Source organism: Lampetra fluviatilis, chromosome 39 (genome assembly GCF_964198595.1).
Source record: "Lampetra fluviatilis chromosome 39, kcLamFluv1.1, whole genome shotgun sequence".
In the NCBI taxonomy this organism is placed as follows: Eukaryota; Metazoa; Chordata; class Hyperoartia; order Petromyzontiformes; family Petromyzontidae; genus Lampetra; species Lampetra fluviatilis.
The window spans coordinates 1,581,373-1,606,393 of record NC_136313.1 but is presented as its reverse complement, the minus strand read 5'-3'; the positions used below and the strand labels follow the sequence as shown (position 1 = coordinate 1,606,393).

General features: G+C 52.6%; 1 protein-coding gene across 1 annotated transcript in view; it reads right to left on the bottom strand.

The window, feature by feature from the left end:
• LOC144945839 (uncharacterized) overlaps positions 1 to 18,632 on the bottom strand; it is a 40,211-nt gene extending 21,579 nt beyond the window's left edge. Inside the window, exons 1-2 of the mRNA XM_078874399.1 lie at positions 18,467 to 18,632; positions 16,632 to 16,796 (exon numbers count right to left, since the gene is read on the bottom strand). The gene's annotated coding sequence lies outside the window, so the exon portion shown is untranslated. The remainder of the gene's footprint in view (positions 1 to 16,631; positions 16,797 to 18,466) is intronic.
• Positions 18,633 to 25,021: the final 6,389 nt, after the last annotated feature.

Genomic DNA, 25,021 nt, shown 5'->3' with positions numbered 1-25,021 from the left:
CTCGCGAAGAGGGGGGGGGGGGGCTCTGGGGGGCCGATTGGTTGTCACGGCGGCCAGCACTCCGTGCTGTGAGCTTCGCGCTGTTTGTTGAACCGTGGGGCCTAGGGCACGCCCAATGTGTCCGTGCACGAGAGCCGTGAGCGGTTCGCATCCGTGGTAGAGGTTTTAGTGTGGTTCGATCGCGTGAGATGTAAATGCGTCGTTAAACCCGCCACGTTCCCGGCACAGGCAATTAGTAAGGTTTGTCACGTGTGCTGAACTAGACACGCAGTGGCCTGTTTTGTTTACGTGACAAACCTTGCTAATTGGTCGTGTCGGGTGGTGGAGGGTTTAACGACACGTTGATATTCACGCGATCTAACGAACAAAAAACCTCGGGAACGGAACCCGTTCGCAAGTCGGGGACCGCCCGCGTTCGTCATTTCCGAAGATTCTAAACGAATTATTCCGAGTGCGGTCTCAGCGTACGACAATCACATGCCGCCCCCCACCCCCTCCCGTGCTTCCGTGCGTTTCTCCGGTGGCCGAGACACGGACGCAGACGCGGGGACGAACAAGGCTCGCGCCGGCGCCACGAACGAGGAAGAGTCGCCGTGCACAGCCGTTCCGCAACGTGACCACGGGCCGCGCAAACTCTAAAAAAAATCTCTAAACAAGCTGCGGCTTATCGGCCAAAACAAGCTCTTCCCCCCCGCCCCCCATCCCGTTCGCCCCCTCGGTAACAACCGGCAGAGGCCACATGTCGGCTCCCCGCAAGATTTTTTGGAACGGGGTTAGGGGGGGGAGTGGGTGGGCGTATCGGCCACGCCAGAAGGGGTGAAGGGGTGGGACGCTGCCTCGCTGGATAACACGGCAGCCCCCGCGCTAGGGGGGGGGGCTCCACCTGATAGCATCGCTCGCAATTAGTTCCTGCTGATAGCCGTGCCAGCCCATGCCGCACAAACACACACACCGAGCACGATGTACACGCTCGCCCCTCGCCCCCCAACCCCCCACCTCCCCATGCCCCGACCCCGCCTCCTTTCCCCTCCACCCCCCCTTGCCCCTCCCGCCCACCCCCACCTTTCTTTCCCCCGCCCCCTACTTTCCCCCCACCCCCGCTGCCCCCCCATCTCCCCTTGCCCCCCCATTTCCCTCCAACACCACCTCCCCTTTCTCTCCCCCGCCCCCCTTTCCTCCCCCCCCGCTCCCTCTCTCCCCACCCCCACTTCCCCCCCCCACCCCCACATCCCCCCGCCCCCCACTTCCCCGACTTGCACGTGATCACCTCTACCTCTGAAACGCACGAACTGCCTGGCGCCTGCACACCTGCTGGGTCTGTGCACGCTGGAGTTAAGCGCTAATTGCGCTCTGTCGTGTTCAGTGACAATCATCATAACGCCTAAGTTTGGCGTTGTTCCGAGCGGGCATGGCGACCCGTTCTCAGGCGTGCCGTCGTTCGACCCCCCCCCCTTCCCGCAGGACTTGGGATGAGTCGGGGACGTTATTGGGATTGCTGCTCTCGGCAGAGAAAATTATAGATCACGACGTTTCGGTCGCAACAGGTGAAGACGATCGCTTGTTGTTGCGATCGAAACGTCGTGATCTATTATTTTTATTTCAATTTTTTTCTACCCACGTGACTTTACCGAAAGAACCAAAGAGTATGGATTCCTGCAGTCACGAAAGCCTCAAATCAAAATCAATAAATACGCTTTGACGAGCGCGATTCAACACACGTTATCGTGAGCGTCGGCTGCGTACATGCATCGAGTACGTAAGGAATGGCCAATAAGGCCAAAGCAACAGACCGCCGAGTTAATAATTATAAAGACGCGCGTAAGCATATTTAACATTTTAGAAAGTTCACCGCCGTAGAAGTTGACCGTGATTATAAATCGGCGCGAGTCGGCGGCGGTGCCGATATCCCTCTCCCGTGGGATGTCGCGCTCCCCAACGCACGGCAAACATCGCCCCACCACTTGGGTCCCTCACCCGGCGCAGTTGCACCGCCTGCACACTCAACAGCTACTCCGCTGTCCTGAGCTCCACGCGGGTCCCCGGGACTCCAAACTAAACTATTTATACGATATTCTTAGGTTTTTTCGGTAAAGTCACGTAGGTAAAAAATTAAAATTAATAAAAGTAAAATAAAATAAAAATCACGACGTTTCGAAGGCAACACAAGCCTCCGTCTTCAGGTGGAACCGTCACAGCACGATAGCTGTATCAAGTGAGATGTATATAGTCTTTGCCCCAACAGTCTGTTACAGGCTATGGGGGGAGGGAGGGGGGGGAGTTTGTCTTTGCATATGAGCAATGGGCATTACTCGTGAGATGGGACAAACTTTCAACTGTTAAACCATTTTTTTTTTCATTTTACCAGGTAAGGTCCACTCAGCTATTTTTCAGAAGAGACCTGGCGATCACAAATGATAGCTCAACGAGAAGTGGCTCATCGTCAGGCGGAAATCTATAGCGGCCAAATACCCTAAACGCCTGGTGATGTTGATTCTAAATTTGAAGGGAAAACCCCGTGGGCCCGGAGAAAAATCCACGCGGCCGCGGGGAGAGAAACACAGCACACTGCAAATATACAACAGGCATCAGGGTTGGGATTGAACCCACGACCTCCTGCGTACGAGGAGAGGGAGTTAACATCTCGCCGCCGCGGCGCCCGCGATGCCTGCCGCTGCTGCTTGTGGAAGGATCGCCTCTCGAGCGCCTCGAGCTTAAATCAGAAACCCCGGAGGGTGGCGGCCGCTCGCCGGCGTTTTCTCACTCTCCGAGCCCCGAAATGCCACGCGTTGGTGACGCGCGACTTGGGCGAACAAGCGACGCGGCTGCGCAGAGAGAGGAGAGATTCCGGGACGGAACCCACGCTCCGGACGCTTGAGGGCGGCCCGGCAAAAACGCGACCGTCGCGTTTCGCCGTAGGCCAATGCCGCGCGGATCCAGCGTGGTGAAGTATGGTCAGGAAACTCATGGCGAAGGCGGAGTGGGCAAAGCAAAGTGCGGTAGCCAAAACCGGCACTGACCGGCACGGTTGGCTATGGTCACACAATTGTTGTGGTATTCATTTTCTTGGTTCTTTCGGTAAAGTCACGTAGAAGGGGAAATAATAAAATGATAAAAATAAAACATATTTTGTTATATTATTGCATTATGTTTTATTAATTATTTTTATTATTTTATTTATTCCCCTTCTACGTGACTTTACCGAAAGAACCAAGAAGATGAATCCCTGCAGTCACGAAAGCTTTAAATCGAAATGTTCTGGTGTTGTTTGCTGTTTTCTGCATTGTTTCCCCACTGGACATCTGTGAAAAAGAGCTTCATAGCTCATCGGATTTCTCCAGCATGAATAAAGATTCCGATTCGCACAGCCCCTTACAAACCGCCATCCATCCAGCAGTGGATTGACAAGGGGCAGCGATTCGTACGTGCGGTGTTTCACGCAGCGCCCCGAGAAAAACAAACTGCACCTCTTGGTGGGACCGTGCACACGCCAAGTTGACGCTTAGCCAGACCCCGCGAGGACAGTAGATGAGACGGGCTCTTGCCATCCCCCCCCCCACCACTAACTCGTCCGGTGCTCGCTGAGCTGCATTGGCTGCCGAACGAACACATCACAAGGTCGCAGTCATCACACACAACGTGCCTGCCACAAATGAGCCACAATCACCTTGCTGGTGTCGTCAAGGAGCAACAACCGCCACGCAAACTCCGGTCATCCTCGCAGCCGCTTTTGGGCTAACCATTGAGCAAAGGCGGTCACTGCATCGCGTACTTTCAGATGAGCCTCTGCGGCCGTCTGGAACGCTCTTCCTTCAAGATGCGAGGAAACCACTGGAGCTGTGCACTTTTAAATAAAAATTGAAAACTCATTTCTAAACAATTGTTTACATACAAATGCCCCTTTCCAAGCCATTCGTTTCTTTGGAGCTGCTTTTTGTGTTTAGTTTGTTGTCCTTCTCCCGCACCTCTGATTCGCACGGTTGGCTACGTACGGTGCGAAAGAAGCTCAACGCACATTCGTACGAACGTGGCAACATCCCCACTGTGTCAGGGCCACGTGGGGTGTCAAGTGCAGGCGATGTGCGCGATAATGCCTTCCAGTTAACTTTAAATTTCCCTTATTTTAGGAGCAGCTGCCAGCCGGGCGAGATACGAGACTGCTTTATCTAGGGGGAAACCTGGGATTAAATGGGCACTGCTTGTGTACATTTAGAAACACGCCCGGGCCCATCAAGAAGTGTACCGTCTCTGTGGGGAAGGGGACACGGTGAACAACACGGGGTTTCATGATCAAATATTCGCAGGCAGTTCTTGATTTAGTGATCGGGCTAAATGGTAATCTGATGCACAACGTTTTCATTTCTGTCTTCTGATAAGTCACTTGGTGGAACGTGTCCCTTGGGGCCGAGCACTTGATAATGACTTAATTAATAAATGTCACTTCGGCGAATTAACTGGTATAATTCCGCACGTGGAAATGGTTCAACATGTGAGCGAAAGGGGCGTAAATATTTCGTAACGACGGTGACACTGCTAGTAGCTCTGCACCGCTTTCTCCCCCCCCCCCCCCCGTGTGTTTTTTGGATTGTACCGTGCGTCGTTTTGACATGATGTCACTTCCTGCAGTTCACTTCCTGATATTCAGTCTCCCGGCACGTGGGGCGAAACGTCGGACATCAGCCCCTGCAAACCGCACCGGAGGTTCCGAGCTGCTGCGACGATATGAAACGGGGGGTGCAGCGGGGGTCGTGCACTCTGACCTTTCGCAGCTTAAGGCCGGCGGCAAACTCTTAAACAGGTGCACAGCATCATTAAATACTCCTGATTGAGCACAACATGAAATATAGATCACAGCTGTGACGGATCGTATAATGTGCCCTGGGATTAATCAAATAAAGGTGATACTTATTAACACCTTCTTCCGCAGACCCCCGGCTCGTTTGTTATTTTTACAGAGCGGTCATATCGAGCTGCCAAACTGATGCCCAAGTGTTTGTGCGAGCCTGTTGCTCGAATGCAGACTTCTCGCTTCGCGTCGTATCGAGCCTTTCGCTCTACCTCCATCGGCCACGGCGGACGGGTGCACGGCGGTACATTGCGTACGGCCACGGTAGAGTTCTCCATCTGAATAAGATGGCTTTTTGAAAGATAAAACTAAAATGTTAAGGTTCATTCATATGATGATTTGGCAAGCCTTCAAGAGAGTGACGGAAAGTGTATATTTAATTAAAACTTATCAGGGCATGCTTTCTTTTTTTCTCTTGATGTCAGCTTTCTGTTATTCCCCTTTTCACGAATCGGCCAGCCGTTGCACCCAACTAAACATCCCCGCTCGAGTTAAAGATGGTATAGGTATTCCCAACACGGTTTTTGATGATTTGGGTTCGTACCGGTGCACGTGACCACATTACAACTAACGCCCTGCACAGCGCAGGGCAGTTCACGGTTGCCCGGGCACAGCAGCCCGGGCACAGCTGTCCTGGTACAGCTGCCCATGCCCTGCCCAGTGCAGGGCTTTAGTTTTAATGTCGTCACGGCTGCCCGTGCCCTCTGCCATCGACCCTCTCTCAGGTCGACTGTGACCACCACGCCGATTGTGACCACCACGCCGACCGTGACCACCACGCCGACCGTGAGCACGCCGGTCGTTCGAGACTTAAAACAGCACCGCTTCGCCACGTGAGCTCGACTTGAAACTCGCAACTCGGGGTCCCGACGAACCGCGTTACTCTCTCTCTCTCTCGCATTCTCACGTTAACGGTCGCAGATGGTGGAGACAAGAAGCCAATCGGTGATGAAAGCTCACGCTGCCGAGGTGTCACACGCCGGCAGCGACAGCGGCTGATGCGTCCGGTCCGGCAGCTCCGGCCAAGACTCGCGAGGGCCGCGGTCGTAGCGCGAGCGCTCTCCTCCCCCGACCACCCCGGCCTGTGACTGATGCGCCCCCACCTGCTGTTGCCCGGAGCGCTGCTTACGGGAGGTCGTGGTACCTCGCGGTGTCGACGACGCGAATCAGCGGCGCGATGAGCTCCAGTCGATCCGGCGCTCGCCTCGTGCGCTCGACGGCGATGACGAGAGAGAGGTCCCCCCAAGGCTCCCTCGCCTCCACGGTGGCAGCCTCTGTCGCTGCTTCCTCCCCGCACGCGTTCGCGCTGGTTGGAAAAATGGCAGCGATGAAACGATTGTTGGGGGAAAATGTCACGATTTTATACTCGGATGGCTCGGAGGTGACACTGGGGGGGGGGGGGGCTGACGCCGAGGGGGTTGAGAGCGCGGAGGAAGAGCACTTCGATGAGAGAGGGGCAGGGAGAGAGGGAGAGAGGGAGAATTAAGGGGCAGGGCTGTTTGGAACACGAGTCGCCCTCTCGGTTAAAAAAAGTGCACAGAAGGAAGGAAGGGAGGGGAAGAGGACTCGAACAAGCCTCCACTTCCTCTTTTTTTGTTGCAGCCACCAGGCCGCCCACCAGACATACAGCTGCACTGCAAAATGCCATCGACTGATAAGCCCCGTGTCGTCTACCGTTAAATTGGGGCATTTTGGGCTAAAACCGTCGTCCCTTTTCAGCGACTCGCATCTCCACGGGCCTTTCCGTTACAGAAATAATTAGCCGTATGAACACTGTCGTCGGAATGATGATGTTGTTCAATTACATCCCACTGTCAATCAACTGCTGGTGAAGTATGGTCAACCCCCCCCCCCTCCCCCCCCCTCATAACCGACATGGTGCAGGGAGGCCTTCGTCTAGCAGTGGATTTAAAAAGGGATGAAACTTTACGTAATCATTGCAGCAGCACATAAAATGTAGTACACATTATTTGGTATTATCTGCCAGAGGTGTGGACTCGAGTCATGCGACTTGGACTCGAGTCAGACTCGAGTCATGATTTTGATGACTTCAGACTCGACTTGGACTTGCCTCATCTTTGACTCGACTTGACTCGGGACTCGAGAGCAAAGACTTGAGACTTACTTGTGACTTGCATAACAATGACTTTGTCCCACCTCTGTTATCTGCTAACAGACATTGCATTGACTTTCAATCCTATCAACCCATACGGCCCATATTCAGGTCCATACGGCGTTCAGCCGTTTCAATTCGAGCAAAATCATGTTTTTTTTTTGTTCGTGTTTATCCCTTGTGATGGGACTTCGTAGGATGAACGTTGATGTTTATAAGGGCACGGGGTGACCAGTAAGGCCTAAATTGGTCTGTAATAGGGTCGGCACTGACAAGGGATTGGCAGGTATGTAGTGGAGGGCTAATCGAGAATCTGTCCTAGTATATATCATGCAAAGTGAATGTTCATGTGTTAAAAGCCATCATCAGCCAAGATCTACCAACAGCTGGCTGAAGGCCCTCCCCAAGCTGTCGGATCTCAGTCTTGCGATGCAACAGTTCGACTAGCTGTTGATTTGTATCGCTCCATCTCCGGGGTGGACGTCCTCTCAAAGCGCGCGTCCCTCCTTTGTCTGCTACTCCGCCGTGAGTCTCGACCACTGGCCACGACGTGCCCTGCGCAATCCCACTCACTCTCCTCCGCAGGCCCTATGACGGTATCTTTCACTCGCTCGCGTCCTCCGGTTCCGCGCGTTCCTCTTTCTGCCTCTCGGTGAAATTCCAAGGATCTCGACGCTTCTTTGCGCCAAAACTTTCAGGTTTCGTTCCATTCTTCATCGTCGTCGGTGTCCGCGTTTCATCGCCCGCGTGCTAGCGCTCGTGTCACCGCGGCAATAGCGGGCGGCGAGCGAACCGTGGCGGCCGCGTTGTGGCTGCCGCGGCGGCTCTGAGAAGAGCCAAATAATCGCTGTCGCGCACCGTGAGCGCCGCGCCACGGCGATGCTGCCGCACCTGTGCCAAGATCGGTGCGACACAGCGATCGAGTCGGGCAGGCGGCGCAACTGCCCCCGGGACACCACGTGCCGGAAGGCTCCGGGCGCCCGGCTAGGAAGAGAAAGCGGTAAATTCGAACGGGGGGGGACGGGGACCCATTTTAATTCCTCGTTTTGCACCAGGGCCCCATGCCGACGACGTGAAACGCAGCTGGCCAAGATCACGTCATCCCACCCCCTCGCTACCCTCATCATCGTTGGCCTCTTCAGCACCGCCGCCGCCAATGAACCGACGGGCTCTGATGTGCTGGGGGCACTGCTCGCTGGCGCTGCCAGGCCTGGCATTTCGCTCCGAGTCTCGCAGAGAGATTTGAAAGGAACCGATTGCGACGCGGAGCAGAAATGAATTATGGAATATTACGCGTCGCGCCGTCTGAATGCTGCTTGCGACGACGACGATAATTGATCAATGATAACAACAAAAATAAATAAATATACTATAGTTGTTTGGGGGCGGAGGAGGGTGGGTGGGTGGTGGTGGTGGTGGTTTGTAGAATAAAAGGCAGAAGAAAAGGAATGAAGAATGAGCAGATATAAAAGGAGGTTGGGGTAACATCGCGCACGCAAAAAAAAAAAATGTGAAGCAACGGGCAAAAAAATGAAGATAAAAGAACAGCGGGGTAGAGAGAAATAGGAGAGCGATGAAAAGCAGGATAATGTGACGGAGGGCGGGAATGGGAGGCTTGAAAGAGAGCGGCAAAGGCTCGGGCGTGTGTTTTGTGATTCTGCGCGGAGCTGAGAGAAAGGTCGTTTCAAAAATGGATAGATGTGAGAGAGAGAGGTGTGTGTGAGGGTGCGAGCGAGTGGCTTCCTCTCCTGCCGCTGCGAGGAGGAGGAGGCGGAGATGCATAGAGATTGAGGGGAGAGGCCGTGGAATGGGAGGCGGGGGTGGGAGGCAAGGGAAAGGGCAGAGTGATGGAGAAAAGGGGGAGGCTTGAGTGGGTGAGTGTGAAAGAGGTAGAGAGAGAGAGAGAGGAGGGCAATTTGAGAGAGTGGGGAGACGGAGTGAAATAGTGCGATGGGGAGGCAGAATGAGAAGGGGGATGGGGTCAGGGGTTTGGGTGAGAGAGGAAGCTGCATCAAGGGTTTGGGAGGAAGATGTTGAGATAAAAGCCGAGGCAGTTGTGGAGAAACAGAGAGCGAGCGTGGCTTAGCAACGGAGGAGAGGGGAGGGGAGATACACCGAGGGAAGGAGGAGGAAGGTGGAAGCGAACACAGGATAGGTAGAAGGGGCATGGTGGGAGAGAGAATGAACAGAGTGAGACAGGGAAAATGGGGTCGGGGGGGGGGAGTGTCAAGAGAACACATCCATAGAGAAGAGAGAGAAAGGCAGCCACGGAGATACGGATGCGTGCGTGTTTGTGTCTGTGTGTGTGTTTGTGAGACTGAGCGGGGATGATTGGAGACTGATACATTCTCACCAACGTGGTGAGATTTTAACTACCTCGCCTGGTATATGGGAGGACGTGGGTTCGATCCTGACCCTACCTCCTGTATATTTGGAGTTTGCATGTTCTCCTCGTGGTCGCGTGGATTTGTCTCCAGGTCCTCCGGAGTGTCCCTCCACATTTAGAATGAACATCACGCGTTTAGAGTATTTGCAAAACATTTCCACGCGATAAGCCACTTTGTTGAGCTATCACTTGCGGCGAGGTCGCTTCCGAAAAAGATCTATACAGCTCAGTGGGCCTTTCCTGGTCAAATAAAAATAAATTGTTGAGTCTAGAGATGGACATTTGGAAGGAGGAGCAGAAGCTGCTGGGAACGCGGACGACGGCCCTGACTACTATCCCGGGCTCATCCCCTTTGCTCCGGCACTGAGCATCGTCTGGGGTTCAAGAGGAGTGGCTAGTCTGTTTTTTTTGTATTTTCGTTATGAATTTGGAGGGCAGTTTTTTCCCTTTTCTCACAGCCCAGATGCAAATTCACGATCTTGGCACCCAGAAAATAAGGGGGCAAGCAGGATACCCTTCCTTGGTAAACATTTGCAAGAGTTGTCTTGAAGAAAAAAAACTTCCTATTTTATTGCACTACTTGTAAGTTAGGAACTGGAAAGAACGGAAGAGCTAACAGAGAATGGCTTGACGAGGACAAACAAGGCTAGTGCCAGAAAGACGTGGCACCACCTGAGCATATTGGCACGAGACAGAGGAAAGTGGAAACAAATGACGAAGAATGCAGTGGACACCTCTACAGGCTTATCCGCCCATGGATCGTGATGATGATGATTTGCCCTCTCATCATGAGATAAATTCATTATCGTATTGCAAGGCTGCAGCCAGCAGATCCGTGCGGTGTGAAATGGGTCCATTTGACCTGCTGCAGCCACTCCAAGTGTGACGTTAACCACGGCATAAAACCACAAATTGAATCTAGAGACGGTTGTGTTAAATCCTGAAAAGTCACCGAAGCACCGGTGGGCACGAGTGGGGCCAGTCAATAAATGTTTCCACCCCTAATAACAACCACAACAATAACAACCACAACAATAACAACCACAACAATAACAACCACAACAATAACAACCACAACAATAACAACCACAACAATAACAACCACGGATAATCATGCGTGCGATGAATTTGTTAATTTAATTTATTTAATTGCCCCTTGACAAGTGGCAGGCGGTGACAACCAATCAGCTGGGGCTTCGCTCGTGGGTCACGTGACCGACGATTCTGCATCGCGTGGAGCATCCTGAGCGTGAAGTGTCCAGCCGGAGCGGAGGTGTTGGCGTTTTGTTGTCCAACGTCGTGCTAGCGAGGAGCCCCACGTCGTTGTTTAATTTTTTTTATGTTTTTGAATCTTGCTTCACGTTCCGCGTGTGGCTCCAATCATTGTTGTTAATATTCGTCCTTTCGTGGCTCTGGTCCAGGTCGCATGAAGAGGCGTTAAGTGTTCTGCTTGCTACCCAGTTGCGCGCAAAAACAACAGCCTCGCAATCCTCCTTCCTCCCAAAAAAATAAGAAGGAAAAAAAAACTCTCCCTTCCTTCCTCTCTCTCTTTTTCATTTTTCACCTTCCCCTTCGACCTCTTGCTTCCTCCCTTGTGAAACTTCCTTCTACCCCCCGCCCGACGCACCCCCCCTCCGTCCCCACACCGCCCCTCCTGCCCCCCCCCCCCACAGTGAGTCGTTACACTTGCCCTGTCGGCCCCGGGGCTTGTTTTGTAAAAACCTCGTTGCCCCAGGGGTGACTGCAAAGGGCTCCTTCTCACCTCTGAGCTGGAGGTGGGTTCGAGCCCGGGACAGGGACCTGAGCGACACTACGTTTTTATCGATGGAATGTTTTCCCGAATAATTGTTTTTTCAACGTCTCAGTCAACGATGAACCGAGTGGATGAAGATCACGCGGCGTGACAATCACGACTGCGCGCCCGAGACCAGAGCACGACCCGTTATAACGATATGACACTATGAAGACGCGCACTGAGATAATTCGGTACATATTTTTTGAGGACTGCTGTGAAAGCTCGAGGAAGACCAAACACGGCAACTGAATGTGCGTGGTGTGTGTGTGGTGTGTGTGTGTGGTGTGTGTGTGGTGTGTGTGTGGTGTGGTGTGTGTGTGGTGTGTGTGTGTGATGTGGTGTGTGTGTGTGGTGTGTGTGTGTGGTGTGTGTGTGTGGTGTGGTGTGTGTGTGGTGTGGGGTGTGTGTGTGTGATGTGGTGTGTGGTGTGGTGTGTGTGTGGTGTGTGTGTGGTGTGGTGTGGGGTGTGTGTGTGTGATGTGGAGTGTGTGTGGTGTGTGTGGTGTGTTTTTGTCTGTAAACATTTTCACCCGTGTCACTCCACGGGGGAAGGGGAGTAGAGGATCGACTACGTGGGTCTAGAGAAGAGCCGCTTCCTGTGCGCAGCACGGGAGGGTTCTGCTTCCTCGCGGTAAGAGGGCCGAGAGAGGCGTGAGTACGAGCACAGGTACAGGCACAGGTGAGGGAACGGGAGTCAGAGTTGCTTTTGCCCACCCTTCGCGATTGGCCAAGTTGCCGTCGGGTTTAATTGCCTAGGCAATGCCCCGAGAGCACTGGAGAAGTCAAGTGGGGTAGGTCGTGGGCGCGTGTTGGTGTGAGCAGGGCGGAGCGGGGAGGGTGCGAGTGAACGCGATGGACAGAGACCTAACTGCGCAAAGTCGCGGGTGGTTGTTTATTGTTCCTCGAAGGGAAGGCTGGGGCAAGTTGACAGTGGGGCAAGATGACAGTGGGGCAAGATGACAGTGGGGCAAGATGACCCGCAAAGGGAAGGGAGGCCGCTTACGGAAGTGCCCAAGGCAGACATCGAGGAGGGCACGGCTCAAGATGAGCAGCAGGAAGACAGGAGGAGGAGGAGGAGCGCCGGGCAGGACTGGGAGTAGGGGAGAAGGAATGACCGCGCTAAGATGTCGGGGACCAGAGGGTGATGCTGAGAGTGGAGGGAAGATGGAGAGAGAGAGAGAATGAACGGGCAGAAATGAGCTGCACGGAGCAGCGTCTGTTCTAACATCGAGCGGCAGAGAGAGTGAAGGGGGTCGGTTTGGGAGTGGCCACAGTGAAGTCACGTGGTTTACGGCAAGTTTGAGCTGACTTAGAGATGTATGGGCAGGGAGGGGAGGATTACATTCCCCTAAACTTAGAGAAAAGTTTATTTCTGACTGTTTGAGTCGATGAGGCTTTGACTAACTCAAATCCACAGACGAAACCCTGACTACAATTCCACGGGTTGTTGTCAAAGAGACTAAGATTGTGACTGGAATGAAACATGAATCGGGTGTTATTGTTAATCAAACGGGAAGAATGATGGCACAGTGGTTAGCGTCCTGCGCAACGTGGCCATCGAGCTGTTTGACTCCCCTCCGATGTGACATCAGCGGCGAGTGACGTCTGTAGCGGCGTTGAGCCCCCACCCCTCCAACCTGCACTGACCAGCATGGTGAAGTATAGTCCAACGACCTCCATCGCTGATATTGTGTCAAGGACCTTGTCCAGCAGTGGATTGATTGTACAGTTTTGTTCACCCCCCAGTAGCCTCAATGCAACATGGGCATATCATGACCCTCATATCCTGGTGTCTCGCGTGTAATCTACAACAATGGACTGATGTCGACAGTTCTCTGAGTGAAAGAATACATTTTCGAACGTAAATATTTCCATACTCTTTGGTTCTTTCGCTAAAGTCACGTAGATAGAAAATTTATAGATCACGACGTTTCGATCGCAACACAAGCAACCGTCATCAGGTGAGACAAACACACCAGGAGAACTGCTGACGCAGGAGGTACATTTCTGGTAAATATTTCTGTATTTTCAACAATCAAAGCGTGGACGCGGAACCAGGATTTCAAGGGTCGCGTCACCTCGGCTCGACATGGATGGATCCAACACTCCGAGCTATGATCCAAAGCGGAGGATACGCCTCCCTCCTGGCAAAACAATCGCGAGCGTCGTCCTGGAGAATACAAGTACCAACATAAATAAGCGGACAAATCGCCTCCTTCACACCTCGGTCCCTCCACCGAACGAGTATCTTTTAAATAAATTAACGCATCCGGTTAACCTCACGGCCTTCTGGGAATGCGTAATTTCAGCAGCATTGCTTTGAAATGTACGCACTCCCAAAAAGGTCGTGCGGCTCATGGGATGCGGAAGGGGGGGGGAAAGACCTCGGTTTTTTTTACGTGAAGAGAAAGGCAAGTGAAGGAGTCCGCATCTTCAGCTTCTTTATTTTCGTCCATCGGAAATCGTGGCGAGCGTGGGCTCGCGTCGTGACTTGTGCCCGACCCTGCACAGCGTGACCCTTTGGCTCCTCAGCGTCCTCCCCCAACCCAGGCCCGTGCGGTGATCGGGCCGTAGGGGCTCCTCCAATCGGTGGTCGAGGTCCTCGTCAACGCACGTGGCCTTGGGCCGATCCCCTTTACCGTTAACGGTGATGGCTATAACACATCTGCGGGGACCGTTTTTACGTGGCAGTATCAACACGGTGAAATCAAGAACTTGATGCCTTGCAAATAGGTGCCTATTGGGTGTTTGAACATCTTAACGCCTGTGCTGTTTTGCCAAAAAAGGTGTCGGGGCTATAACGTGCGCAACAAATTGCGGGCAAAAGCAATTGAAAATGCCGGCTCAAAATTAAATCTAATTAAAAATGAATTTGCCTGGGCTGGAAAAGCCCTAGATGTGTTTTGCATCGGCTGCAGAGGGAACACCTAATGTGTTGTTGGTCAGAGCTCAATTGAGGGAACATCAATTAGGTGCGGCGGTGGCAAGATGTTAACCACCTCGCCTGGTAAACAGGAGGTCGTGGGTTTCATGTGTTCGATCCCTACCCTGACGCCTGCTGTATATTTGTAATCCGCTTGTTTCTCTCTCTCTCCCTGTGATCGCTCAGATTTGTCTCCGGGTCTATCCCTCTACGTTTAGAATCAACATGCGTTTATAGTGTATTTGGCTCTTCTAAATTTCCACTTGATAAGGCACTTAGTGAAGCTATCGTTAGTGGTCAGACCGCTTCTGAAAATGAGCGCTATAGCTCAGTGGGCCTTACCAGGTAAAATTAAAAAAAAATGTTTAGTTTAATTATCTGGAGAGAATGCTCCTGAAATATTTTGCACACGGATAAAACAAACTAAAGGTTTTGTTTATTCCTCTCTTTCACTTTTTTCACACGTTTTACAATTATCGTATTGAGTTTCCCGTTTGTCGTATAATTTGACTGTGCTTTATCCTGTTCGCCGCACTGTATAATTCTTTCATTTATTCCTGCAGTTTATCTCACTTTTCAATCACTCCTGTCCTCCTTTGGCTTATCTTTTCATACCCCCCCTTTCTCAATTTAGAGCAGAGAATAAAAAGGAGATTGCAAGCGATATGGAACGTGGGTAGAATTACGGAGATGCGTTGAATGAGCGCTCGAGTCGCCCACCAGAGCACGGTTATTGAAATTTTGGGAAATATTTCAACGGGATGTGTCCACACACGCATATTCGCACGCGTATATCTACATACGCGCTGCAGGAATTCTGTAATGTGTTGAAATGCCACTTTAACCCCTGGCCAAGGTTCCAAATCTAAAACAGGCTGAATTATCAGTCGTCAAAATATTGTGAAATTTAAATTGGCCCCAAATACTGGAAGTAAAAACACCACAAGTTTGGACACTGAGCCGCTCTCACGCTGCTTGAAGTGGCTGTGATTTGAGTAAAAATTACAGCAATTCCCAATCCACTGCTTGGTTGAAGGCCTCCCACACGCACCGTGGGTTTTTATTCACCAAATATGACCATGCTGGTCAGTGCGGGTTGGTGAACGCGCAAGGGCAGCACCGCTTCGGATGTCGCTCGCCGCTGATGTTAGTTGTGGCTGGCTCAGGTCACAGGGTTCATAGCGCAGTGCGCTAACCGCTGCACCACCGCTCCTGTCTTTCAATCCCAAATTTTGGCACCTATAACATCATTGATTGCTATGAACTGGAACGAATTAAAAACGCACGTGGGTTTTTAATTCACGTGGGGTTTTAAATGGAAACGAAGTTGCTGACAAACATCTATTCATCCACGTGATTTGTGGGAACGCCCTCACCCTTCACGTGTATGGCCATCACGCAGTCGTGCTCATGCGTGGATGCCACGATTTACTGTCAGCCGCACGTCGTTTCTTTCCCCAATTGATCATGACCCATTGCTCAACTCTGCTTTACAAACCCTCAATCTGAAGTGTAAATTCCACATTGTTATGGTCGGGGTGAGTGAATCTTCCCATGGGGGGCAACAGCCACTGCTGATTACCCCACAAAGCGTCACTTCGTTTGTCAACCCCCATCCCCCCCCGGAGTAATGCAGAAGGACTGAGTCGACCACCAGACAGGGTCTGGGGTGGAAACCACCCGTTAGCGCGCCGTCTACTCCACTTCCCCGCCGTGCCGCCGGAACGCGATTAAAGGTCGCGTCGGTTCAAAATGCCGCCCGAATTGTGCTCGAGAAAGTACGCGACCCGCACGCTCGCACGCGGAAGACGCGCGGTCTTGTTTTCGTGACGCGAATCGGATACAACGCGATGAGCGAATTTGGGAACGCGTTCTTTTTTATGACGCAGATGCGAAGTTGGATATAGAACGCGATGAAGCGAACAGAACTACTGGGAATAGGCGGTGGTGTGGCTGCCTCGGTGAAGCAACGCACAAGGCGGGGATGCTGCTGGATTCTTCTCGGTGCTATATATTATTTAGTATAACGCGATTTGTCCATAACGTGGTGTTCTTCAGGAACGCAACTACCGCATTATAGGAGAACAGAGTGTACTACGTGGATGTGTGTACTGTGTGTTTGTGTGTACTGCGTGTACTGTGTGCACTACGCGTCTGCGTGTCTGTGTGTAACGCACGATGAGTCACAACCGACACCCACGAGTGGGACGGCAGCGCGCTCCGTCCCCCGCTCCTACAGGTGCCGCCCTCCCACCTCTCCTCGTGGCGGCTTTGCTCCCCACACCTGGGCCGGCCGGAGTACGAGAACACTCCCTGAAGGTTCGTCACAGAATCTGTGACAGGCCTACGATTGTCGCGATCACAAACAGGCAAACAAAAACGAGACAGCGGGTCTTGAGTCACGCTGGAGACCCGGGCGGCTCAAACCTGAGACCCGGCGATCGCCTGGATTTCTCACCCGAAGCGAAGGCTGATGAGAAGTGCAAGGAAGGGCAGGAAGAGTTGGAGGAGGATGAAGAGGAGGAGGTGGTGGTGTTCCAGGCGTGCTGCGGCTCTCTCGAGCGGCCCTACCTGGGAGACCCGCAGCGCTGTGAACTCCAGAATCGCCCGGATCGTTATCGGCGCACGCAGGGCAGTCCACTCCCGGGGAACCCTCGCGTCGAAATCGATGAGACGGGTGGCAGGCGATACCGATCTCGCAAGCGCTCCCCTTGAAACGCTCCTTTTGTTTTCTCTCTGTGTGTGTGCGAATGGAACTTTTTGAAAAAAAAAATAATGGAAGTAGTTTTTATTCGCTTTAATATCGAGTGCGGTGCGCGAGTGCGCGTGGCGCGTTTCACGATGGGTAGAAGTCGGCGGGGCAAGTGCTGTGGAGCGACGCGCGATTATTAAACCCATCAACGCGGAGGGGGGGGGGGGGGGGTTCGGGAAGTTTCCCCAGAAAGAAATCGCTAGGTGCTTGCAAACGAACGGAGTGGTGTTTGATGAGTGTGAATGTGGTGGACAGCTGCAAACACCGGAGCATCGAGTGAGCAACTGATCACTGAGACGCACTCCCCAGAAACACGGCTTGCATACACTCTGCGTCTCCTAAAGCTCTTGGCCCGGATGTCAAATCCACACGTGAAAACGGTCAAATGTTCGCCGTTGCTCCCACACAGGATCATCAGCGGTGTAAACACGTTATCTGGGGCACGGTGAGTTGCAGGCAACAAGCAACAATAGTTTCTGAGAAGAAGAAGAAAAACATCCCACGCACTCCTGACAGCTGGCTGAAATATTTATGGACCCGTTTGACTTTTCGAAATGCTCGTACGGCTCACGCCGCCGCCCGCCCGTCCTCTGTGCCTTCGAGACGCTGTTGTTCTTTCTCTCCCCTGCGAGATCGTTCCTCCGAGATTAGCGCGAGAATTTAAAAGGAGAGGGGGGGGGGTAAAGAGAGAGAGATGAGAAACCCGATACCAAAAGACGAACGCAAGCGGTAACAGGATCGGAAACCGCGACCGTTTGCGATCCAGCTCGTTATTTTTATTTATTTTTGCTGCTAATTGCTGAAAATTTAACACCGTTGCTCGTTCTCTGAAAAGAAAAATGTTTTGGTCATTTAGCGATGATTTTTGTTGTTGTTGTTGTTGTTGTTTGTTAGCAACATCTGTTTCAAACCAAATGTTGGGGAAATTCGGCAGCGGCAGTCGGCAGGAATGAGCGCTCGCTTTCAATACGCGTAAATGTGTTCATTATCTTGTGTGCGGCCGTGAAATGTTCTAATGATAAATTGTGCAGCTTCCCCATGCCGAGTCGATCATATAGCGGTCGTGTGACCATACTTCACCGCGCTGGTCAGTTCGGGTCGGTGAAAAGAAAGAGCGGGGTGGAGACCCCGGGACCGGTTCAGAAACAGCTCGCCGCTGATAATAGCCGCGGCTGGGAATCGAACCCAGACGAACCGGCCTCACCATGCATTGAGCTCACCGCTGCGCAACCGCTCCTCAATTCGGAACTGAGTTTAATTCCCACCATTAAACACGAGCGCCAAGTGGCAGTTGATAAAAAATGAATAGATTTCATGGAAGTCTTAAAAAAACTAAAGCCTCTTCTGCACGCCGTAGTTGCTACAGACATCGAGAGTGTTTCCAAGTTCCGTACGACTGTCCATCGTACCCGCCCCCCCCCCCACTGCAGAGATGAGACGGCACTTGTGCACACGCACGAGTGAATGGACTTCACTTGTGCACACGCACGAGTGAATGGACATCGCTAGGGCACACGCACAAAGGGGGGGGGGGGCACAGCAGCACCTGCAGCCCGAGCTCGCGCGCGCACCTCGCAAGCAGCGCCATCCACGCGCTCCGAAGCGCTCCCGACGCCGCCGCGGAGCGGCGCGGGCAGACGGTCCTCGCTCTTACCCGGCGCTTCGCTTCGCCCCTCCTCCTCCTCCGCGGTGCGCGGCCCCCGGCTCCACGCTGCCGTCTCCGGCGACGGAGCGAGAGAGCGGAGCGTTCGCTCCACGAGGGAGGGGGAATCGCAGCACTCCGGCGTGGAGTGTCTGGCACTCGGATTGGCACGTCTGCGATAAAAGTGAGCCCTCTCTCCCCGTCGTGCATTTGTGGAAAATTAACCTTTACGCTGCGCGCTTTAAGCCGCGTGCCCTTTTCGTGGAGGTGTGGGCTGGGCCCGGCTTTCAAAGGCACCGGGCAGGGAGTGACATCTCCTGACCAGACATTGACTCATCACCCCGGTGCCGGCTTCAGGATTTTTTTGCACCATCATCTAGCGCTGGCAAACGAGTGGGCCCTTAACCATGGCGTGACAAAAACAGCTGCTGCTGCTGCTTCTGATTATTTTTGCGTTTAGTTTGTTGTCCTTCCCCCGCACCTCTAATTAGCAAGGTTGGCTAAGTATGGTGGTGTGAAAGAAGTTCAACATATGTACATATAAATGCTCATAATGTGTTTTTGAAATGGAAATTGTTTCTTTGAAGTTCATAATCACAGCTGTTATGTTTTGTAAAAGGGAAACAGCACTTGCAATCGCTTGTTCATGCAAGAGCCTTCATTAGAGGGAGCTTGAGAGAGCTCCCTTTAATAAGAGGGTGTTTGGCCTACTCTTCCACGATGACCAGATGTGTTGGAAGAGGTGGGAGGAAACCACACTTTACCCCACCACACGCGACCTGCCGGTCGACCAACTCCGAGGAGCACAGAGGCACCAGCTGATTCAAGAACTTTGTCCAACATTGTTATGCATGTCTGTTAAACTTATTTTGCACACTACGTAGCCAACCATGCTCATCGGAGGTGCGGGGGGAATGACGGCAAAACTAAACACAAAGCGCGGCGGTCGTCACGCTTAGTTGTGACTGCCGCGCTGCGAGATATCTCAAACTAGCGACCTCTGGATTGCAAGTCCAGTGTGCTGACCATTCTACGTTTTGGGGTGGACACCGTTAATTACATCACTGATGTGGAACGAAGTTTTGCGCTTCGGACAAGGCACCGTTGTTCTATGAGGAATCCAGAAGATCGCAGTCCTCACTGGTGAGCACATCCTTGTCTCTGTCCTCCCCAAGAGGAAGAAAGTTAAATTCCCCTCTTTACCACGGTAAAAGGCTCATGCCAATAAAGAGAGTTTCAAATGTCAGCCGCTTGAATATTCCTAATTATAGTTAATTCAACCTTGGTATTGTTCAGAATGCACATGTTTAATAAACCCCTAACCCGCACTCTAAATGTAATCACGTTCATCATCGCTTTGTTGTGAGGAGCGCTTTGTGGGATATGAGTGAATTATGATGATTGTTTATTATGAGTGGATGCCAGTCAGCAGCATTGGCATCTAGCAAACCATGAGTGCAACGCTCAATCGTGGAGCTCGCTGATCACAATAGTCGGTATCAGCAGCCGTGATCTATCCACTGCTGGACAAAGGCTTTCCCAAAGTCGTCGTCATCCCTCGCGGTTCCACGATACGACAATCCATCCAGTGTCTGCACATGAGAATGTTTAATCGCTCCATCTCTGCGATGGGCGTCCTTGCGGGCGTATTCCCTGTATTAAGGACCTCAAATTAAAACAATTAAACGGTGACAATGCAATTCTTTACGGTTCAGAAACACGGCCAGAGACGCTTGGAGCGACGCGTCCTAGCAGTCCACATTCAGACAGACAGAGGAAGGCGCGGATTGGTGAACACTCGCAAGTTCGTGACGCCCTTCAAATCGTTAATAAAAGTGGGTACGGGCGGGACGCGTCGCTCAAAAACGGGGCGATGGTCAGGAACATTGACGGCAGTGGGCGCCAGGGAACGGGAGACACGCCCGGGAGGACATCCTCCGGGGAGACGGAGCAACGAACTCTGCTCGCGTGCAGGTTCTCAGTGGGCGGTTACACCGCGGTGGCCTGTGCAGGAGGCCTTCGTCATCCAGAGGTGGATTGATCGTGACTCAGGAATAATCATCATCATCATCAGAAGAAAAACTCGCCCGTTCCAATCGGAACTGAAATGCGATGTCGATCGCACGACGTCGTTGGGACCGTTTCCTTGGCCTCAGGGTCGCGTCGTGGCCGCTTTGAGATTGCGCGCATCCCGTCGCCCATTGGCACGACGAGGCGTCATCTGCATGTGCGCAGTATTCGCCGCGCCGTCGTGTTATCATTATCGGGGCGGACGACACGCAGGGTGCACAACCATCGCATCATCTCGTGTCGCGGGGCAGGAGAGAGTGCGAGCGAGACGGAGAGGGTCGAGTGGTGACCCCGACAATGGAAAGGGGACGCTGCGCAAAAAGGTTTTGGACGGTGTTATTCGTGGATGCAGGAGGCTTTTGTCTGCGTCTTCGTGAAGGATAATCATAAACAGTGAATCAAATAATAAATAGGCGAATGACAAGGGGGGAGGGGCGGGGGGGGGGATGTGATGAGATTGACGGTGATTAAAGGAGAGAAGAGAAGTCACCTCCGTGGCTGCTAAACAACAAACCGTAGCACGGACCGGTCCCCAGCTTCTTTTGTCCATTTCACCGCAAACGAAAAAAATAAATAAATGTAAAGCGGACGTTTAAAAAAAATGAGCGCTTCCTTTGCCGTCGACCGAATGAGGGAATCACGTTTCGCGAGCGGCGCCTTCACGTGTGGCCTCGTAGTGCTGAGGGCACTGAGGCTGTGAGACGTGGCCACTTTGTGCCCCGAGAGGTCGCGCGTGTTTGTGTGCCCCATCTCTGCTTGGGAGTCGATGAACTCTGCCCGGTGGCATTTCTTGCGAGTGCACATTTTGAGCATGGGGGGTTTGAAAGACAAAGCGAAGATTGGCAAAGATCGCCGGTCTCGTCTGTGTGTGTGGGGCAGCGGTAGTTGTAGCGGTTAACAGCGCGATGCGCTCCGAACCCGGCACCCTCGAGTTCGACTCCCACTCAAGCCAATACCAGTGACGATTATCTGAACCGGTTTCTGCTCGCCGAGATCATTTTTGCTCGCCGTGTGTGTGCGTGTGTGTTAAGTCTTCCGTTATCGTGCACATCCCACGCGTGTACCCTCAATTAGGATGGTGAGCGTGATGTGCGCAGACACCGCACTGCCCCCGCGTGGCTTCACGTCGATTCCTCGACGTGGTGGAAAAGGTTAAGGCAGGGCAGTGGCACGATTTCGGACGACGTTTTCGATGCGTTTGGAGATGGCCGGGAAATCATGAATAAAACCAGCAAGTGGCTTTTCATTCCATGAGTGTACAGGCGCATGGGCGCACACACGCACGCACACACACACGCGCACACACACGCACACACACACACGCACACACGCGCGCGCACACACACTCACGCACACATACACGCGCGCGCACACACACGCACGTGCACACACACGCACACACAGACGTGCACACACACGCGCGCGCACACACACGCACACACATACAGGGTCCCTCCCATCAATATGTCACTAACAATGATATTCTCAGCCAGAGTTAAAGAAAAAACACCCACCATTAATCTGCTTGGCACAACAATCTCATGAGCCTCAAACAACACGCAACACGTGTGAAGAGCAACGCAGCCTCCTCTATGCATTCTGCGCCAACGCCAACCATCTCAGCATTTGCTGGACAAAGTGCACCGTGGCGTGTGGCTGTTGTCCACAACGGGTGTCGCTGCGTTGCCCCCTGCAGCCCACCACGCACATTGCTGAGATGGGAGTCCGTGCAGCAGGCGCGCGCGCGCGGTCTCGTTATGGGGAGCGGTGGTGAAGCGGTTAGCGCTACGCTGCGCTACGAAACTGGCGACCCGGGTTCGATTCCCGCTCACGGCGAACACCGGTGACGATTATCTAAACCGGTCCTGGCCTCCCCTAGGTCGACTCAGCCTCAAATGAGTACCCGGTGCGATGTGTAAACATCGCCGCTAGGGAGACAAAGGCGGCCGGGCGTGGTGTTGGCCACCCACCCCCTCGTGTGCCGTGCCGCCTTTATAGGTGCTCGCTAACAGCACTTTCCCCTACAGTCTGTTAAGGCTATACGGGGGGCCTTTGTCTTTGTTTGCACCTGCGTGGGGAGAGGCAGTGCGGCGGTTAGCGCTACGCTGCGCTACGAACCCGGCGACCCGAGTTCTATTCCCGCTCACGGCCAACACCGGTGACGATTGTCTTAACCAGTCACGGGCCTCTTCCCCTTGATCGACTCGGCTTCAAATGAGTACGGTGTGTAAATATCGCCACTGGGGAGACAAAGGCGGCCGGGTGCGGTGCTGGCCACTCGTGTGCCTTCATAAGTGCTCGCTGACAACACTTGTTTCTACAGTCTGTTAAGGCTGTACGGGGGATCTTTGTCTTTCACCTGCGTGCGTGCGTGTAGCTTGCTGGATTTTCTTTGGCACATTTGTCTTGGCCCTATGCGGTAGGCATCGGTGTGCGTACTTGAGGGCATGTGGAGTGGTGGCACAGTGGTTAGCGCACTCCGCTACCCACCCGGCGACCTGATGTCCATTTCTGGCCACAGCGAACATCAATGGCGAAGTGATATGAAGACCAACCCTGGGCCCTCCCCTAGGTCGACTCAGCCTTAACACGATTACCTAAGTAAAAATTTACATTCGTTATTGCGGACTGTTATGGGTCCAGTCTGCCACGATTGCGTACTGGGTTGCATTGTGCAAGCATCATCATTGGGGAGACAAAGGCGGTCAGGCACGGAGCTTTCCGCACCGCCCGCTCGTGTGCCCGTGCCAGCCTTAATAGGTGCTCGCTAACAGCACTGGCCCTAACAATGTGATGAGGCTATACCGGTGGGGGGGGTCTATGTTTGTGTGTGTGCACACGCCCAAGCGAGACGCTGCAGTGCGAGAGACAAAAAGGTTTTTTTTGTAAAGAGAAGTACGGGGGGAGGAGGGGGGGTGGTGGTGACGGGGGTTGGGTGGGTGGGGTGGGGAAGAGCTCACTACAAAAGATGAAAAGACACATCGGGCTGATATGCCCTTTCCGAGAGATGGATGCGTACAGACAAAAATGCCAAAAGAAATACAGTAACGCGGAGAGAAGCACGGGCGCTCTCGCAGCCTCCTCCTCCGCTACGGGCACCCCCCCCCCACGCCACGAGTCCGTGCGACGAGGCCCAGGCCAAACGATTGTAGAGCGCACGGTGGTGGCGGTGGTGGCGGTGGCGACGGCCTTATTGAATTCGTCTTTTTATTGTCATGCTGAACCCTGTGCATCATCCATAATCGCCATGTACACGTTTTCTGTTGCGTTTTCACGACAATTTTTTCCCGTTGTACAATTAGATACACATTTTAGGTAGCCTCTAAACGCCATCGCATCTCGAGGCTCTTCACTAAACACATCAAATTTCAAATTTTCTTGCTGTAGATTTCACACCTGATGATGATTGCTTGTGTTGCAGTCGAAACGTCGTGAGAATTTTTATTGTTTTATATTTATATCATTTTAGTATCTCCCTTCTACGTGACTTTACCGAAAGAACCAAGAATATGAATCCCTGCAGTCACGAAATCTTTAAATCAAAATAGTTTATAGTTTAGTTTTAGGTTGGCCTCTATATTATCTGTATTTGTTTCCTCCCATTTCCGTGAGAAATTTATATCCGCGCAACAGCGGGCTAGCTAATGGGTCTGTAATTCTATAAATCCTTGTTTCATTTTCAAATGTATTTTTTAATGCATGACTAAACAACGACACCAACAACAGATCGACGCGCATGTAAGAGTAGATCAAACGTAGGAAGAAGTTAAATCGACTTTTCAACGGGAGCATAAACCAGCCCGCAGCGTGACGACTTGGGAGCCCGCGATGCAACGGTGGGTGGAAGGAGCAGAGAGGAGAAGCGTGATCGGTAAATTTGCCAAATGGGGGTGAGGACCGAGAGAAGAGCGCAATCGCCTATTTGGGGGATTCGCAGCCAGTGGCGACGTGAAGGCAATGAACACCCCTCGAGAAAGAAATGGAGGCCGCACACTTTGGGGTGTGCATTGCCACAAGCGGAGAAATTGTATCCGAGATAGATTCTCAGAGGGGAAGCTCGCGGAGTCACAGACGTCACTTTCCCCGGCGAATTCGGCACGGGAAGTGATGACCGAGCCGGCTCTGCACGTGGGCACTGCCGACGAGAGGGCAAAGGTGTCTGCCGGCAAGAAACACGAGTATTAACGTAGACTGATAGTCGTAATACCTTGAATTGAAATAGCGTCATTCATGCGAAAAGCTTTCAGTTATTTATTTCAGTTTCATGTATTAGGTATAGCCCTGTGAGCCATGCGGCTCTTGACGCGGGTGCAACCGCAACAAACAAAACCATGAACAGAAAACATCTTAAAGTGACGACGCGCAACAGAAACATCCAGGAAAAAACAGCAAAATCTTCCAGAAAAAAGCACCGTATATCAACGCTGTGTGCAAAAATCCCAGTGGGATGCAAGTCAAACAATAACAACCATAAGACAATTTAAATTAAAGTCATCA